Source organism: Oreochromis aureus, linkage group 9, assembly GCF_013358895.1.
Source record: "Oreochromis aureus strain Israel breed Guangdong linkage group 9, ZZ_aureus, whole genome shotgun sequence".
Taxonomy (NCBI): Eukaryota; Metazoa; Chordata; class Actinopteri; order Cichliformes; family Cichlidae; genus Oreochromis; species Oreochromis aureus.
The window spans coordinates 24,731,479-24,744,870 of NC_052950.1; the positions used below are offsets into that span (position 1 = coordinate 24,731,479).

Genomic DNA, 13,392 nt, shown 5'->3' on the forward strand with positions numbered 1-13,392 from the left:
TCACTTTCACACAGACTTGGTTATTTTAAGTCACAGCATGACACAGGAGCATCCATGGTTCCCTTTATTGGTTTATCAGTCTTACTCAAGTCCTGACTGGTGGTCTGTTTGTTTTTATTTTACGTCAGCGTGGTTGAGAAGCATAAAAATGATGAAACAGTTCCCCCAATCGCCATCAACATCCTAAAAACACAGGGTTAGATTTGTCATAGCTGGTTGTAATCCATTCATCCACAGCATATTACTGTCTTTTGTTTTTTAAATAAATAAGCTAAAATAACAGCATTTGAAAGCTTTATTCTGTCACCTATTTAAAGAAAAACTTAATAATGACATAATTTGACATTTTTTTGTCAGTCACAAACTGTCAGAAGTCTATTTAATGCTGTTTACTTTATTTGTTTTTTGTATTTTAGCTTGTGTAGAAACAGGCATGTTGCAAGAAACAAAGCCACACATCACACTGTTTATTGCCCAATCAAAATGATTCCTGTCCTAGATGGGCTTTTTAAAGTACGCAAAACTTTGCTTCACATACTTTACCGCTGAAATTTAAAAGTTTGAAAACAAATGTTCTCAGTTCTCTTCGGTTTCTTTACTACTTAGCAAGTCGTTTGCAAGTGTTTGCAGACAAGCCGATGTCTTCCACACAAACCGCACTTTACTCACCAAAGAAATGCCGGCAATGTACCCACAACCACTCACCAACATGTTGAGCAATACATGTTTTTCCCTAGTGACTGGTGGTTACCAGTGGGTCACTGGCAGATCTGTAGGTCAGAGCAAGTTTGGCTTGAGCAAGCAATTTCCCAGCAACTGCCAGCAACCTACAACTGTTGGGAAATATTCAGTTTTAGCAACCGGTGGTTGCCAGGCGATTGCAGCCTCTAGGCCTGTGTGACCGGAGCCTTCGATACGAAGCCCCTGGTCACTTTTGTTCAGTTCCAGTTCTAATAAAGCTTTTGCAAACACAAGGTTTGTATCCTCAGGATTGACATGAGGGGAAAAAAGAGATGATGGAAGTTTTTCTCTGGGAAAATTTCAACCTGAAATTGCATTATGCAGTTCATTATGAATGTGGTTCAATCGATCAGAGACTTTTAAAAATGATATTTATTTTATACTTGAGAGTAAATGGCTCACTCTTTTACTTATTGACAGTGTTCAGTATTTTAGCAGCCTAACTGTTAAACACTTTTGTTAAATGACTTTAACCACATTGCTAACACATACAGTAGCTCACTCTGCAGGGTGAGGGTTTTGCCATGTGCAGGTAAATCCAGCCGCTCATCCAATGAAGGCATTAAGAGCTCAGACAAATCAAACAAAGAACTCCAGCCATGTGGCATCTCATAGATTAGAACTGGGAGACATTCACCACACCCCGGCACGCCAAAATTTGTGTTAAAATGACTATACTTGGAGTAGTTGGATGAGGACTGGAGGCTCTAGTTCCTTTGATTTAGTTTTTCCCTGCTTTTTCTTGATAACAAGATGTACTGAAGGTCACATTTTTAGTCTGGTGGTGGAAAAGATCATTTGCGAAGCCGGAGGGTTTGTGAGGGAAAGGAACAGACGATGACTGATGATGAGCAAAGGAAGTGGAGAGAGAATCCAAAAAAGACAAATTTACTTTAAGTTTTGAGTCAGTATCCTGACAAACAGCCTTCAGCTGATACCAAGGTCACTGTGACACCGCTGCCTGCCTCAGTCTCCATGACAACCCCCTGGGCTACATTTGAAAAATATTTGAAAGACCGCTAGACACGTTGTTTCAGATCAGCAAAGAAGGCCGTGCACTAAACACTCCGCTTAGTTTACACTATTTGACTTTGTTTCCTTGGTCTCGTATCTTGTCGTGGGAAATTCCAGACTTCCTTTGCTATGTTTAAGCTCACTGTTGTGCACAGTGTGTAACCATGGAGAAGCCTCGAAGACAGGGGTGTCAAACTCCAGTCCTCGAGGGCCAGTATCCTGCTTGTTTTGAGATATCCCTGAACTACCTGCTGCTGATTACCTGGATCAGGTGTGCTTTGCCAATAAGAAGCTATAAGGGCAGGTTAGTTGGAAAACAAGCAGGACAGCGGCCCTCGAGGCCTGGAGTTTGACACCTGTGCTCTAAGATGACTAAATAGTGTCACTTTAGGTTAGCTGACAACCAGGTTTCCCCTCATTATGCACTTCTCATTTATTAAAAATTTTTTATAATAATAAAGCAAGAGCACCAAAAGAGCATTGATGCACCAAATGCCACTTTCCTTGGCTGATTCTGATTTTGCTTTCTAAGAAATATACATTTGCATTTTTTCTAAAATTGAAAAATGAACAATAAAAATATTTTCCACAGCTACACCTGATTATACTTTTTTTTTATTTAATCACACACTTGGTTAGTTCTCAGAATAAAGTGCTCCATGATGCTGGAAAGAATTTCCTTTGTAAATGTGACTTACCCAGAATGTTGTACCTTCTTGTAAAGCTTCTAATTTCAAAGCAACTTATTCCTAATCACTTGAATTTGAGAAAAAGTGTCAGACTAACGCCTACATCCAGTATAAGAAAATAGTCCACTCTGACCACAGTGGTAGAAATCAAAGGTGTGTATTCAAAAGCAATGTAAAACCATTTAATATCACATTTTTATGTAAATGAAATTGATTTTAAATGGCAGATAGATGCATTAGGAGTGTGGCTAATGTTAGCCAGTTGCCATGTTTTTACATTACTCTGGTCAGGTGGTTATGCTTGTTTCTGCAGCCTTCATGGAGTCACCTATTTTCCACCTATTTTTGGTAGTGCTAGTAGTGCTACTGGTAGTGCTATTTTTGCTAGTTTCGTCAAAATCTTGAACGACACACTGCACATCATACCGAGATTTATGTTTTAGCTAATAGCTCTTTGGGAATCTCCCTGTTGAAAAACCTTAAGAAAGCCTGGGGAACTGTTGCTCAAGATCATTGAGCAATAAAGTTTCACAAAAGTGTGACTCTTTGGAAGCAAAATAAGAGATGATAAGCAGGTCAAAGTTTTTGCACAGTACTCTACTATTATGATAGCAAGGCTGGTCAGTGGTCAAGGCTAATTAGCTGATAAGCCAGTGACCAGTTGGTGCATATCTGCTTCAAACTACTATTTTTCCCCAGCTGACAGCCTTTGTAGCTACAAGAATAACACTCTGCTGCCTCTTTTTTTTAAATATAATTGGTCTCTGGAAATGTAAAGGATTTAGCAGCTTTGTCTGTTGCCAAACATACGCCACAGTGCCTAATATCCTTTTCATTCATTACGCCTTCTTCTCTGCCTGGTTGTTTTTATGAATAAGTGAGAGCAGAGGTCTTAATGAGTTAGGCAGTATGAAGCATATCTCTGTTTTTAATAACAAAAAGGGAGGGCTGTGTGAGCTCTGCAGGCTGTGGGTTTGTTATAGCTCTCTGCTGTCGTGTTCAGAGGTGGATCATTATCGTGTTGCCCTCACAGCTCATGGATATGAGATTAGCGGAAGCCCTCAAGGCCACTGTTGCATTCTGCTGAATGGTTAATGGAGAGGAAAGCCTGTAACTTGCAAGGGAAATTTCCTCATTTGCCTCTGAGATATGATGAACACGCTGTTGCGTGCGCTGGATGAGTCCTATAATTTCCCCTATAATCAATTTTTTCAGTATCATAAGTCTGTACCGGTTCCTGCTCAAAGCTAGAGATGCCTCAGAGTACAGTCAGTGCCTGTGGTGAGACGCGTGCTGGCGTCATGGCAGCTTTCTTTGGTTTGCCCACAGTTAGGAGGGATTCACTCTGGTCAGGGTGTGTCCGCTTTGTGATGGCATCTCTCCGTCTGGAATATAGCACATTCTATGTTGTTTACCTTTGAGCTGGGGTGCATAGGAGTGACTAGTTGGTTCTATTTTGCCAAATTAGAAAACTGTAGGGTGCTCCATATAGCACATGAAAGTTATTTTATTTGTTGTAAAGATGTCCACCATGTGTTTGTGATGTTGTACAATAGGAGTCCAAAGAAATCAGGCAATCCCTGCTTCATTTTTCCCATTTCTTTCTTTTTCCAAACTCGAGACAGCCGTTTGTGCCCTTATCTGTTGCCCTTCTTGTTTCCAGTACTTGGTCCCTTCTTCATCATGACATCATGAGTCTTGAGAAATGGCAAGCCATGACTGGCCAGTGACCAACTTGTAGTTTGTGCTGTCTCTGCCAAGGCACAGCAAGAAATTATGACTTGTTTTTGACTCAATTGACAGTGTGACCATCTTGTCAGACAAAAATATTGTGCTGTCTGCAGGCTCGATATGAAGCAGATGGACACAGAAGATGAAGCTTGGCTCATTTGTAGCAGATCAGAACACATAAATGGGACGTATTCATATTCATTGGTTTTGTCATTTTAAAAACAAGAAAAAAAGACAAGTCTTTATATTTTTTACACTTTAAAAAAAAAATCTAGTCTCTGGTAAATTTGATTGTACCCAAATTACTTGTTGTTATTCAGTGGGTATCAGTGTCCTGCTGCAGTACAACTTACATAAATGTTTCAATGTGTTCCTTTGGGTGTTTGTTGGCGTGTCACCTTCTCTGCTGTCATTGCCATTTACAGTGTCTTTGCAGTATTCAGGCGGAAGGTCTAAAGGGAGAATAGAGTAGCTAGCGGGGCTTCCACCTTGTGCTGCGTGTGAAGTGGCTGCTAAGAGGCTGCGAACAGGGAGTGCTTTGTTTGTCCGGCGGAAGAAAGCGGTGCCTCGCATTGAGAACCTCTCTGTGATGCCCCAAATAGAGAGGGAGGACGGGAAGAAAGGGTGTATGTGTTTTTGGATGCGCTCTCCTTAAATTCAGTCTCCATTGCACCCAATTCACCCAGAGGCGCTGAAAATACAGCAAGAGAGAGTAAAGCCTCTCTCATTTACCTGCGATAGATGAATCTGAATCGATCGTAGTTACATCAAGTTTTTCATGAGTAAGTATTAGATGTGGAAAGATGGGACATGATGGAAAAACAAAGTAATTTATCAAGAAAGACACCTGAAGAAACTCAAAGATGGCTCTTGGCTACAATTTTGGGTCAAGACTTTCTATTAGAGGTGATAACGTACGTCTCCTCTGCTTGCATGTCTGTTAAAACTGAGATATATATGGCGAAACAGAGAGCAGAACAGAGGAGAGAAACTTGTACAAATAATGATATTAACTATTAAGCATTTCATTTAAAGGCTAAATTGATGAGCCATAGAAATACTGGAAGAGTTACAGGCCAGAGAAAGGGGAGAAACAACCTGGTGAATGTAATAATGTATCTTATAGCTTCCAATGTAAATAAGTATTACATAAACGCTTTTATGCCAATACTTTTGGGTGGTGGTGAGTCTCCAGTGTCGTTATCAACTCAGTGACATGACTTCCTGTTCTTTTCTGCTCTGCTCACGATGAAACAAATAGCAGAGGAGAGAAACCAGCACAAATAATGAGCAAATGATGCAGCAGAGACACACTGAGCGTAAATGAAAGAAAATATATTAGATTATTACGATGAATATGTGATTTTTGTGATTCTTTATTTTGTTTTAGGTCTGCTCTCGTTATTTTCACAATGGTGGATTTTTTTGTTTGTTTAAAAAAACTACACAGCATTCACATTTTCTTTAATGGGAGTGAATTAAACCAACATCTATAGCTTCTTTTGGCTACATTTTGGTGCAAAAGACAAGTCTATTAAATAACAAAAGAGATTTGTTAACAGATACAGTCAAATTTTTGACTGTAATCTTCCTGTCCTTTTAAATAACATGACTCAGTTTTTTGTAATGCTTACATTTGCTAATCAATAGGAAGACGAGTATATAGGACGAGAACGAAGCAAAGGTAACGTCAGTAAATTGAGCATGAAAATATGCCACGCTAACAAAGACACATACCTAAACTCACATTCTGACCTATAAATAAAGACCTGGTGATTTGTGTATATATGTGGTTATGACCATTTTTAGTGGCACAGTCTAAGTGCTCATGAGTTATCGTCTTGAACATTTTGACTGATCGCATCGGGGAAGAAACTCAATCTTAGGCCACAAATGGAGGAAACTGTGATCGTTAAGACCTTTTAAAACGGTGCAAATGCAGCATCAATACAGCACAACAGAGTAAAATGATATCAAAATAAAAGGAAAAGTGCAATTAATTAAACCCTGTGAAATATTTAGATGAACTGATTTAACTTATTAGCATTTATCCTGTGAAACTATAGATTGCGCTTGCATTATAGCACAAATCGATCCGTCAGTGTTGACTAATCTAATGAAAATGATCCTTTGACAGTGTTGTAATAAAGCAAGTGATGCATGCCGTTATTGAAAATGCTTTACTCTTTGTTTTGCCAGCTCATATTTATTTCTAGTGATTTCAATCACTCTCTCTTACATTTGGACCTGGCTGGTGTGCAGACTGAACTCAGTGAACGCAGTGAATGCAGAAAGCAGCTGATACGCACACACAATGAAAACTCAGTTTGTTCCCACAGCTGTGAGGTTCACTCAGATGGTGTTTCTACAGTTACACAATATTCTTATCTGATCACATGAGCCAGCCCATGTTTGTGTTCAGAGTCAGATTGGGTTTGTTGGCACACTTAACTGTTTCAGTTATTTGTCATTTCAATCCTCATTCCTCGCACGTGCAGTTGCATGCCTTTACAGTCCACTGCTTGTGTGTAAAAGGCTGTGATAAGAAAACACGCATGCTAAGAATTAAGGTTGTGTCTGTGCTGCAGTGCTGACTTGTTGACCTCCTGTTGAGGAAGAAATGGCATTGCTCCAAACAGGAACTGGAACCTTCTCGATCTGTCTGCGTTTCTGTGTGCTGCTTGCATTTCCTGCCGATCCCTCTGCTTGTGCTCTCCTTTCTCTCGCCTGGTGGTCTACTTTCCACTCTTAGATATTTACACGTTTTTCTACATGACTGTTCAGTGGATTATAGTGATGTGGCAGGATCGGCGGTCAGATCCTTGTGTGGTCTCTTGCCTCTTAACAGCAGTTATTTAAAATATGGGGTTTGTATTGGAAGGTTTGGATTCACGACAAAAAGAGAGGTTAGAAAATATTCTGTAGAAAGAAATTCACAAATCTGTGACTTCTAAATGAAGTTAGAATTACAAAAAAAAGATCTATTTATTAAATCACATTGACATCTTTTATATGTCTCTACAGATTCACAAGCATATCTGAGTATAACCAGTAATTGAATGACTTTGTCCAGTAATTCAACAATATTTCTGAAGCCTTTGTTACTCATGTTTAGTCAAATGCAGTGTGATTGCATTGGAGATTTCTGTGCGTCTTTGTGAGTTTGATAGATGTATTGACTGTACATGCTCACTTTTAAGGATCTCTGAGTTGACTTTGGGAACTATTGTGCTATTTTTCTTGGCATTCATTTACACTGCAGTTTGTTTTTTTGATGGTTGAATAAGTTAATTTTGTTGCTTTGTGACACAGACGCAACACCACATCACTTGCACTAAATCCAAGGTGTTTCCAAACAGTGGATAATGACGATCAGCTTGTAGGGATCACCGTATGCTTTGCCAGACATTTGGTTTGTGCTTCTCTAACCTTTTATCTCTTGTGTTTATATTCGTGTTTTGACTTGTCCAGAATACATCCTGGATATGTAAATCTACACGGTGAAGGGAACGGCTGTAACTGGCACACACAGGCATGATATCCAGCAGTGATTTAGGGAGCGCTTAATTTGCTCATGCTTGTGTGTTATTGGCAGACCTTTTTAAATATCGGTCAGTCGTGTTCATTTAATTCTGCTTGGACAAAATTAATTATGCTATTAATTATGATTCTTACATCCCAGTTGGAGTCTTCTCACATTCTCATGGATCATATCTTGAATTAATGTGATTTGACTCATAAAAACATAAAAACATTTTTAAAGTCTGATCTGAAAACAGACTTTTACTTTTGCTTACGTAACGGGAAGCATTAAAAAGAAAAAAAAAATGGATGATCTAAAAAAAAAAATAATTGTAAAACACAAAACGTAGCAAATTTTAAAATAAATTTAATGTTGATCAGCTCATCAAAGCTGTAAGAAAGGAGACCAACAGAGAGATATCGTATATTTGTGACATTGCTGTTATTTGAAGTGTTTACTTGATTAAATGACCAGATGAACATCAGGAAGCAATTTTAGTCTAAAGTCATGATTTATACTTTACAGTTTATAATAACTTTTCTTATCAAACAAGTAACTGTTTAACCATAAAATATGTGATACCCGCCAAATATTATGGTGCACTTACTGCTGTCTGTTTCCCACAGTACTTACAGTACTTACAGTATTTATGTCTTTTGTTTTGCTTAAAGGAAAAAAAATCTAACTACCCCTTTGGGAATAAAGTGAAACTTTGAATAGCTGCCAAAGAAAATGAAATCTTCCCCCCTTTTAATTAAAAACATGTTTGGTCTATAAAATGTTTAAAAACAAATCTTTACATTTGAGAACCTCAAGAAATAAATGTTTGTCATTCTCGCTAAATAAATAATTTCAGCTTTCGAAATCATTTAATGATTTTTCTGTTAATCTCATATTTTCTGTTGTCGCATTTTTCTCCTTCTTGAGGCATTTGTAGCTTGACTGCGACGTGTGACTCTAACATCTATCCATGCAGGAAAGGGTGGATGAGTGATGATGTAAAATAACTGGTGACTGAGGTTGTTTAGTGAATCATCAGCTCCTCTGTTCTGTGGTTACTCCTCCTTCCCCACCCCTTCCCACTTGCAGAGTGCCTTCTCATTATTACCAGTGCATTCTTTCCCAGCCAACAACTCTCCAGTTGCATCTGATCATTGAACCTCTGTTCTGCAGCACAAGAGCAGTGTAGGGAATTGTTTGACACCTTTGTATCAACATGGCCGATTGGGAAATGCTTTTCCTTCACTTTTCCTTTCATTTTGCAGCTCAGTCTCAGTTTTAGGTGTTTGTTCTTCAATTGTGTCTACCTCTTAGTCTGGGAATGGTAAATGCTTGCTCTCAGCTTTCAGTTTGTATGTAAACTTCAGCTCTCAGTCAGAATGCTGCCTTGGCCGCCGCCCAAGTGAGACTGCAAAGGCCAGCTGAGGTGTTTCCATATGTGCTGTGTTAGCAAACACCGCGTCGACCTTGGCATGCTTTCCTGGCTCATTTTAATAGTGTTTTCCTCTCTCTCTGTGTCTCTGAGAGCCTTTCTTCGAGGTTTAACACTTGTCCAATCCTGGCTCCATCGTGTCACACGTGGGTTGTTAGATTTACCAGAGGGATCGGATTTTTGAGGGATGTTTAACCGAAGCTGCCAAACTGAGAACTCCCCACAGTGCAGTTGACCTCCCATTTTGGCTCAGAGTGCACATGGAAGCTCCGACATGCTCTGTGTCGCTTTAACCGCTCAGAGAATCAGCCTCGCTGCAGGGCCGTTTTGGACAAATGTTAGACTCTACAGATGATGGGCTTCAGATGTGCTGGCTGTAATCACGCTGAGAAACGCATTGGACAAAGAGGTATTTGCTCTTGTTCAGCAGCCGTTTTGCCTCACTGTGGATTTGGGAGTGTTGGATGGAGCTTCTCTTACAGATGAGGCTGGACGCAGTTAGTGGGAAGCTACAGCTACAGCACACAAACAGAGTTAAGAGGTTCAAATCTAGGGCAAAGTCCTCAGGGGCACTGGTTCACGATACTGATAACAAAGCAGAAAAATATAATAAATATTTCTCAAGGAAATCAGAATATTTCCTCTGTCTTCCTCCCGTGTTTGCTTTATCTTGTGAAATACTGGCAACTTTTACATTTCCAAGCTCCTACACTCTAATAAAATGCAGACTTTATTAACAAATAAAGCTGTTTGTGCACCAAAACAGCACTTTCTTTAACATCCTACTGTGAGGAATGCGAATGCCCGTACAAACCATTTGTACTATGTAGCAAAAGAAAAAAAAAATCCAAACAAACAACCTTGTCTTACATTTAAAGGAAAAGTTTGCATTATGGGACATTTGTTTGTATTAGAGACTGCTAGAGAATCTGTTAAATATTAACCAAAGTCAGTGCCCACAAACAGCAGAGACGGGAAGAAATGGCTCTATAGTTTAGTCATATAAAACCCCTGTGAATGTGGCCTAAATTAACCCATATATGCATGAAGGTAGCCTGCACACATCTGATTCCAAATTCTACAGAATTAGGATTTAGATTAGGAACTTTTTAGACAGTTAATAAGTGTAATGATTATGAATCTGACAAACTTTTGTCATTATTTCACAAAACTAACTGCTACACAAAATGCAGGGCCTTATTAAAGCCACCAATAATGTTCATTTTGAACAACAATGTTAAAACAATCAAAATAATCCTTATTTGTGTTGTACAGTTGCATGGCACTGCAGGAAACAAGCCCTTTAAACTCCTCTGCCTTTAAGGACGCTGTATTCTGATTGGCTCCCTTGTAAACATCTGCTCTCATTGACATCATAGGGAGCCAAAAGTAGAAAAAACTGTCTGAAACCTGAGCGTTTGGCCCATGGGCATTGCTTGCACGTACACTGACCTTGTTATTTGAAGGCTTGGCCATGTTTAATATGGGCATCAAGCACTGAAACAGTGTGCATATGTGACAGAAAACAAGGAAAAGCATAACAGTTCCACTTTAATGTGAAGCAGTGTTTTGTACACTCAACTTTTAAGCTTTTAAGAGATCCCTCACTTAACACCGACACTTTGTTTTGCTTTCATTTGTTCCATCTTTATGTAAATGTCTCATAGTGGCACTGGCAACAGGTTAGACTGACTCGGGTAGAATTGCACATCAGACAATTAAACCCAAGCCCAAGATTTATTTTCTCTCTTTTAAACAACTTTACGTGCCAGTGTTGTGAGATTGATGAAGTAATCCTTTTAAATGATGTATCAAGTTTTTTGCACGACTGCAGAGGTCGCTGATGAAACGCACTGCGTTATGCAATAAATATGGACTCCTGGCAGGCAGTTTTACATTGATCAATATGAATGAATATATTCATATTCACAGTCATTTTCTCAAATATAAATCACGTCAAACCAGTTTCTGCATTTCATTACTTGTGGAACATTCACTTGTGTAGCAAAGTCAAACTTTAATGCCAGGCCTGCGTCATTAAAGAAGGAAAGGATTATGCAAAGATGAGAAAACACATCGACTTATACATGAGTAAATAACAGTTCTTCATCTGACATGATGGCTTCTCTTTGTAAAGCCACGCCTTTTGCCTGATGCTGAAATACACAGAATGGTTTATGGTTATCCGTCTTGTGGCATCTGTAAGAAGTTGTAGTTGATCACAGAAAAAGCTTGTAGAGCCTCCTCTGTTAGAACCACACTACAAACTAATAGCAGTCATTTGCCTTGAGATTAACGAGTATAATGCTGCCTTATATGGATTCTTTGGGAGTTGTTTTGTTCTTATTTTAGGACACTGAGGGTTGGATTTTTAAGAGATCCTTGTGGTTTTGTGTCTTTTAATAAAAAAAAAAGTTATTTTTATTTATTTTTTCTTCCATTGAACAGTCGCAGTCTCTCCAGCCTAATTACATAATTGTGAAACACAACCACAAGATGTCTTAATAGTACGTCTGAACTCTAGCTCCTTTGTGAGCTAGTGTTTCCACGTTTCACAATAGCAACATTTTTAGGACTCTTCTGTCATGAAGATATTTTGGGAAGTTTAGGAAATGACTGTTGTGGAAGCAGACCTAGAAGCAGGAAAGCACTTCATCATGAGATAGCTGCTTGAACACACCAAGCACTGCAAATTGTTCAAATCTGCTCTTTGTAGGGGGGGAAAGTGCTTTGCTGAGAGGGGGTATTTGCACATGGTCAAGATTTACTGGAGCTGTAAGGCTGAAAAGAAGAGATGGCCTCATTAGGCTGTCTTCACCTCACTCCTCAATCTGCAGCAAGGCTGAAATTGAGGTTCAGATGTTTGAGAGAACGGCGTAATCGCACAGTACAACAAGGACCTCCAATGTCTGGACATCATCATCATGTAGTCCTGATTTATGGTGTTTTATGGTGGTAAAAATAGCTCTCATGGACTTAAGAACATAGATGTTCTCTTCTCTCGTCAGTTTGCTGAACCATTTTATTCAGATCTTATAATTATCTGTAGCTGAAGTCTGTTATTAACTATTGACACATTTGTCTGGTCTGGCAAGCCACACACAGAAACATCGGTATGTAGGGTGTGTTTGTCTAGTTGTAGGTTTTTCCCCATGCTGAGTGTAAGTGCCCAGCTCATCCTTACTACGCCTACAGTACACGCTGGGAAGCTTTTTGTCTGTCCGTGCGTTTGTGCATAGTTGGCGTTTTACCGAGGATATCATCCTGCGGCCAGTCTGCCAAAGTGCTGAAAAAGCTGTTTTCTTCTCTTTCCAGTACGTGTCGAAGGGAAAGCAACTGTCTCAATTCCAGATAAAGTGTACATGTTTTTAGTTCTTCTCTTTTAAGTTGCTGCTCAACTCGCTTGCCAAAACACTGTGTGCTTGTCTGGTGGGAAGTTGTCAAGTTACGTTTGTTCAAGACTTTGAAATTCCAACCCTAGACCTCTGCTTGGCCGTTCCCACTTCACTCAGAGATTTATGCCCCTTCTGCTGATGTTGTGTGGATACATTCTGTCAATGTATGACCTCCTTTCCCAAGTAGTCCAGCCTTCCCCCCTATCTGAGCAGTGGGCTGCACTGGCCTGAAAGAGGCAATAAGCATTCATTGAAAGCGGGGGTCGACTTAGATTTGAAGACCAGACAGTGATGTGTTCTCAAAGTTGGGTATTGTTTTTAAATTAGTGAGGAGGAGTCCTCTACAGTGGATGTTTAAATTATGGGGCCTCTGGTTTTATTAGTAGACTTATCATTTTTGTGTCAGTTCTTGACCAGTTGCTAAGTGAAATTGGAAATAAAGATTGTACTACATCAAAAACCTCTGTGCAATTGCTTTGGTTGCTAGCAGATTGCCATGGGCGTCCATAGTTTGCATGGAAGGACTGACTTGTCTGCAAACACTTACCAACTGCTCACCAAATGGTCATGAAGCTGTAAATGTGCGATGTAAACTGGAAATGGAAACCCTTGGCCTTTCTAAGTAAAAATTATACCTTAACACTGCAATCGACACATCTCAAAGGTCACAGCTTTCCATATACCTCTTTGCAACCAATTTCACCTATCAACTGGCATCAATCACTGGTCAGCAGGCTGGGAGGGACATTGATCCAAAGCGATCTGTTGTTATTGGGTGGGCTACACTGACAGTTACAATAAGTTGTTTGCAAAGTTTTTTGGCTTTCTTTGATGTTGTGTTGTTGTTTTGTTTTGTTTTGTTTGTTT

At 39.5% G+C, this 13,392-nt stretch overlaps 1 protein-coding gene across 6 annotated transcripts in view; it reads left to right on the forward strand.

Moving 5' to 3' along the window:
- The window catches only part of abi1a (abl-interactor 1a), a 50,960-nt gene that overhangs the window by 12,009 nt on the left and 25,559 nt on the right, over window positions 1-13,392 (forward strand). The gene's annotated exons all lie outside the window — the stretch shown is intronic.